Source organism: Delphinus delphis, chromosome 10, assembly GCF_949987515.2.
Source record: "Delphinus delphis chromosome 10, mDelDel1.2, whole genome shotgun sequence".
NCBI classification, from domain to species: Eukaryota; Metazoa; Chordata; class Mammalia; order Artiodactyla; family Delphinidae; genus Delphinus; species Delphinus delphis.
Window position 1 is genome coordinate 60,021,793 of NC_082692.2, and position 6,000 is coordinate 60,027,792.

The window sequence follows — 6,000 nt, forward strand, 5'->3', positions numbered from 1 at the left end:
TGCCCATTAAGCTTTACTTAGAAAAACAGGCCACTGCGGGCAGCCGTTCGCTGACCCCTGCCACAGGCTCTTTGAACTGGGAGTTTAGCAAACATCAGATCCAGCCCCGGATGGCAAGAAGAGGACCAGCGCAGACGGTGGGAGGGATTTGTCCAAGGTTCCCCGGGGAGCTAGTGGCAGTGAGACTAGAAATGGATGGCCCACTCCTTGTTTCTACCCCGTGGTTCAGAACTGAAGCGTATATGGGTAGGGCTGGATCCTGAGGGCTTCTGTGACTGTCGAAGATAGAGGGTGACATGCTGCCCCAGGAGGAGAAGGAAAGGGGCAGAGCCAAGAGCCAGGCATGGAGACAGTTGTCAGCATTCCCACCTGAGGTCAGCCTCTGAGGAGGCACAATGAGGGGCAACCGAAGGCAGAAGATGGCGCTGACCCATGAGCTCTGGGACCCCATTGTTCTTCAAAGGAAAATGAAAGGCGGGCCCCTCCCACTGCCAAGGCCAAGGTGAGGGGCTGAAGGGAGAGGAGGCCCAGTGGCTGAGTGTGCAGAGAATAGCTGAGGAGAGACCCTGGGATCACACCTCCATGATCGGACTGCTTACCTGCACAGGTGTGACCCAATCCTTGCTCTCACAGGCCTCTGCTTTAGGCCTGAAGCCTATTTTGAGCCTCCTTTTTTTTTTTTGGCCACGCCACACGGCTTGTGGGATCTTAGTTCCCCAACCACGGATCGAACCCGGGCCCCGGCAGTGGAAGCGCGGAGTCCTAACCATCAGACCGCCAGAGAAGTCCCATATTTTAAGCCTATTTTGAGACAAACCAGCTGCACACACTCTGACCTGTGGCTTCCCATTTTGCAGCCTCTAGGAGAAGTAGGGCCACAGGCCCCAGGAGAAGGTAAGGGGGACTTGGAGCCGTCAGGACCTGTGGCCTCCTCTCTCTCTCAGTGCCCCACTGTCTCGACTCTGCTGCCACAGACCACTGGGTTCAGATGGGGACCTCTCGACAGATGCAGGGAAGGGGCACCTCGTTCACAGCAATGACCTTCTGAGAGCTGGGAGACTCCCTCTGGCCCCCAGAGTCTCCTTAGAGCCCCTCAGAATCCTGGGCCCACTCGGCAGCCTCCATCCTTACAATCTTCCAAGTCAAAGCCTCAAGTTTTCAAGAAAGAAATGTTCAGGTTTGGAAAGAGAAGGCAATGGGGACCTTTGGGCCCTAGCAGAGGACTGATTCTATTTGGAATTCTGTAACCACCTCAAGGCCAAGGAAAAAGGACCCAAGCATATGACCGGGACCCGAGAGACAGATTTTTTTTAACTCTTGGTATCAACAAGATTTTGGTCTTCAGTCATCTCAAATTGAATAAAACCTAAGCAGCAGGAGTTATTGTAGATACGTAGAGTAAAGAAAGAAGGGGAAGAAAGAGCTTTGCATCACGTGAATTTTTTGCCACAGAAACTTAATGAGAAACACACCACATTTCCAGAACCCTCTTTCTAGTCAGGGCTCCCGCTGAGATAAAAGGTCACAAGAAGAGAAGGAGGGAGAGCAGGCGGGAGCTGGGGCTGGGAGCAGGCAGGCACTTTTACTGGAAAACAGGCCCAAATTTCATACACGCTGCTATCGGCCTGAGAGTCTAGACTGATGATTTTCTTTGGATGCCAGATGTGAAGGGCTTTCATAAAGGAATCTCAAACATCACGCATTTAAAAACAAATCGACCCAAGCTGCATTCACTGATGCAATGGAGAACTTTCTATCCCAGACAGCAGGGAAAACACACAGCCTGGTGGGGAAGAGTCCTGAACTCGGCTGTGCATCACATTGCTTCCCCCTGCAGGCCACGAGCGGCAGGGCACCCGGAAGCCAGCCAAGGCTGGGGACCCTGGGCTGAGCCACGCCTCCGCCAGCTGATGGAGACTTTCTGACCATCTGGCCCAAGGTGGCTGGAGAATGGTCCTCTGCAAGGTGCCAGATCATGGCTGGAAGGACCGTGCTGGGCCTGCACCTCAGCCATTACATACACCAATCAATCTCATTCAATCTCTAACCTGGCAAGGTGGAGATGTTGCCCCTGTAAAGTACAGGGTCCAAGAAGTTGAGTGATTTGCCCAGTGGGTGCAATTGGTTTATTCAGTATTGGCATTTGACACCAGTGCCCCTTCCCTGACCCTGTGTGCTGAGGCCATCACTGCCGGGATGCCCCTTCTCAGGGAAGATGGAATGATGTAACTGGACCTCCGTTATCCAAACCTGATCAGACCAGCGAGGAGGAAGCTCTGCCTGTGAGGCCCGCAGGGCCAGGCTGGGGGGCTGCACGTCCTGCGGCCTCAGGCTGGGAGTGGCCCAGGACTCAGGGATGCTATTCCTGCCTAAGGCTGGAGGTGGGCTCCTTGACCGCACACCCAGCCAGGGCTCAGGGAGGGTTTGTAGAGCAAGGAGTGTCCCGGCCACCCTCTAGCCTCTGGAATCTCCCAACAGCCCTGCACTTCTACTATCTTGGCTGTCTTGGGCTGCTACCCACCTCCCTGCCTTTACACAGGGACTGACTCTGTAAACATCACCCTGAGATTACCCCTGACCAGAGACATCCCACTTGGCAGCAGCTACAAATCACGATGCCAGACACTCGGGATCAGTGACCTTTAGAAGAGGCCGGGCGTGGCAAGGACCCCACAAGTGACTCACGTTTTATCTAGTGTGAAGGACCTCTGCCCCCACCGCCCGCAGCAGCGCAGCCCTGCTCCGCCCTGCTCCACGCCCTCTGGCTTGCCCGATCCCGGCAGTCATGGGACTAGACACGATGCTCTGGCGAGTGTTTGGTTTCCTGCCAGTGCTGTTGACTCAAGACACTGTGTGGACCCTTGGGCACTCCTTGCTTTTCTGAATCCTCCTAAAGTGGTCCAGTCACCTCTCTGGCCCCATCTCTCCACGGGGCTTCTTCTCTCAAAGGCAGGGCTGCTTGTTGAGCCCAAGACACCCCTGGGCTTTTGCACAAGCCGCTCCTCTGCCTGGAAGCCCTTCTAGCCCTTCATCACTTGCCCGACTCGGGCTTGTCACCAAGTGTCAATCCTCCCACGGACAGTTCTTCCCTCCTCTCCTTCCCTTACCCCTTGGGCGGAGTACACACACACACACTCTGAGCTCCACCATGCCACCTCCCCTCGCCTTCCTCTGCTGGCAACATCACCATGCAGTCACCTGACCACTGGTTCGTCTTCCTGTTTCTAGAGGCCGGCTGGAAAGTCCTTAGCAAATATTTGGTGGATTCCCTAATCTCTTTGCATCTGGATGTCACTGCCCTTATGTTCAGGGACCAACCTGCTGAATTGCAAACTGGGACTTGGGACCTGACCATGGACTAAATATTTGCCTTTGGAGTCGTCCTCCAAAGGAGAAGAGGTTTCTTTCCCGGTCCACTCCCTCCCCAGGGCACTTGGGCGGCAGGGAGATGGGGCCAACTTTATCATCCCTCTATCACTTGACCAGAGGTGCCTGTCGGGTCTGAGGGGGAGCAGCCACTCGAGGGAGGTGTCCCTGAGCCACAGTTCCAGGTCCACCCCTGGCCCGGCTGACCCTTTCGAGCCACCTCTTCCCAGAAGGCTTGGCTGGGGTTATTAGAATGTGCCTCTGGGAGCTGAGGATGGAATGTGCCACAGCGGTGCAGCTCCTTTTGTTTGCTCCTGGAACTGCTGTCTGGAGAATCTGACTGAGAGAGGCCTTGTTCACAGTTCCTGCATAAAATCTAAGGAGAGCTGTATAACGTATCAGTCATTTACACCTTAATGAAAACAAATGAATGCAATCTGGTCATTGAATCCCAGAACCTGAGGATCAAAGGGAGCCTTCAACCAGCACCCTTTCTGTCCACCCTTCTGTCCAGCTGGCTTCCATCCTGTCCATCAGTGCTGCTGCCGTAACTTGATACATTTATAAAACACATCCCCTACCCCCCCCCTTCTCACACCCTTTGCTCTTTCTTAATGAGTTGAAAATTAAAATGCTAACCATGATCCTTGTTAATACAGGTATCCCTCCGTGAAATTACAAAAAACTGAAAAGGCACCAGGTCCAATGAGACCCTCCCTCATCTCCTAGACGAAGCCCGGTGACCTGGGAGGCTCCCAGACCCCCTGGGGTCTTTCAAAGAAGAGAAAGGAGAGAGGGTCCACCTCACTGGCCCACGGTGGGAGGTAACAGCTCTGAGGTGATGAGGAGGCCATCCGCCTCAGGAAGAATGTCCTGTATTTTCTAATTCTCCATGCCCAGAATGACTGCAGTCAACAGGGCCCAAACAGGTCACTGACAAGCATACCTGGAAATGTCACCATCCCTAAAGAGGCCAAGTGGTGCATGGGGGTGGGGAGACCCCTCACCTCATCCACCCTCCCTACAGCAGGACACACACAGAGCAGGGCTCTCCCACCCTGCCTTTCCAGCTCTCCTGCCACCCTCCTCTCTTCCCTTCCATCCCAGGAGGGAGAAGCAGATGGGAGTGAAGTACAGCTGAGCCCAAAGAGGAGCCTTGAGGCTGCAAGTGTGTATAAACAGAGGCGAGAACCACAGGGGAAACTACTTTGAAGTCTCCATCTGGTAACAAATGAAACTGTGGAAGATAAGGCACATGGTTTCCCACTGCAGCAATTTGTCTTTGATCGGAAGAGGCCATCTCGCTTATTGGGGAGGGGGCTAGGTCTTGAAGCCACAAGCCTGGGTTTGAAGACTCCTTCTGCCACTAACTAGCCTGCTGGGGGTCTAGAAGCACTGCTTCACAGGGTGTGGGGAGATTTTTGAATGATGAAACACTTAGCACCATGCCTGGCACATGATAAATGCTATCGAGGAGCAGGAAGAAGAGTAAAGAGTGTAACGAAGACTTGGCGCCATAGGTAGAGCTGCAGGAAGCATATGGAGCACCTTATGGTCTGCAAAGCTCTCTGGGTTCTGTTCTTTCACCTGATGCTCTAGGAGGCTCAAGCTGTAATCATCCCCACAGCACAGAGGAGAAAACTGAGGTTTCAAAGTGCCAAGAGACTTGCTTGTCATCCACATGGATTGCCCAGTGGAAAGCAAAACAGAACACCAGAAAAGGAGAGTAGGTCTGATGAGGCCATGCAGAATTTCGCCAGCAGAAAATCTAGAAAGCCATTCCTTGCCTATTTGCACCATGCACATTTGGAGTCTTGTGGGTGCAGCGTTGTGTTTACACATCAGGGGTACCATGATCTTTCCAGAGTCCGGCTCCAGCTGCGTGTGCTGCGCCCGCCCCCCTGCCGCAGATAAATGCGGACTGGGCAGGGAGGAGAGCCCTACGCACGTACTTCCCGTTTCCCTGCTAGTTTCAGGGCATTCAGACCTCATGAGGCCAACTGGACATTCAGCCCAGGGCTTGACAATGCACCAAGGCAGATCTTGGCAGGCCCGCACGTGGATATCACCGTCTTTCATGTGTCCAGGTCTCCCCACCCCCATCACGTTTTCGGTTAGAGATACCAGTACATTCGCGTACCCTCTGTGCAAGCGCAGCCAACGCAAACGCTTCGAGTTGCCCGTTTACGCCTGCATCCGAGCTCCACCTAGTGGCAGGTGTTGGACATGGCGTCCAAGTGTGCATTTTCTTCCGGAGCCATTTGCCTACACTGAGTCATTGAGTGCTAAGTGGACACTTTGAACTCGGCACCCCTGAGGCCCTGGTCCTCTGCGACCCTGTCCATGTAACCTGCCCTGTGCCAACCCCTTAGCTTTAACCATGCCGGGAAGCCTCAAGGCACTAACTGGCTAATTATAAACCCTGTCCAAGACTGCTCAGAGCATCCTCCCTCTTGCTCTCAAAGCCCACAGAGCTCTGTGATGTCCCAAAGGCCTGGCCAGAGCTGAAGTGGCAGCCACCTGACATAGTAGAAAGTATATAAAAGTAAGCATCCAAAGACCTGAGTTCTAATTTCACTGTCTTCACCTGAGAGCTAAGTGGACCCGATAAGTCATCCAAGTGCTTCAAATCCA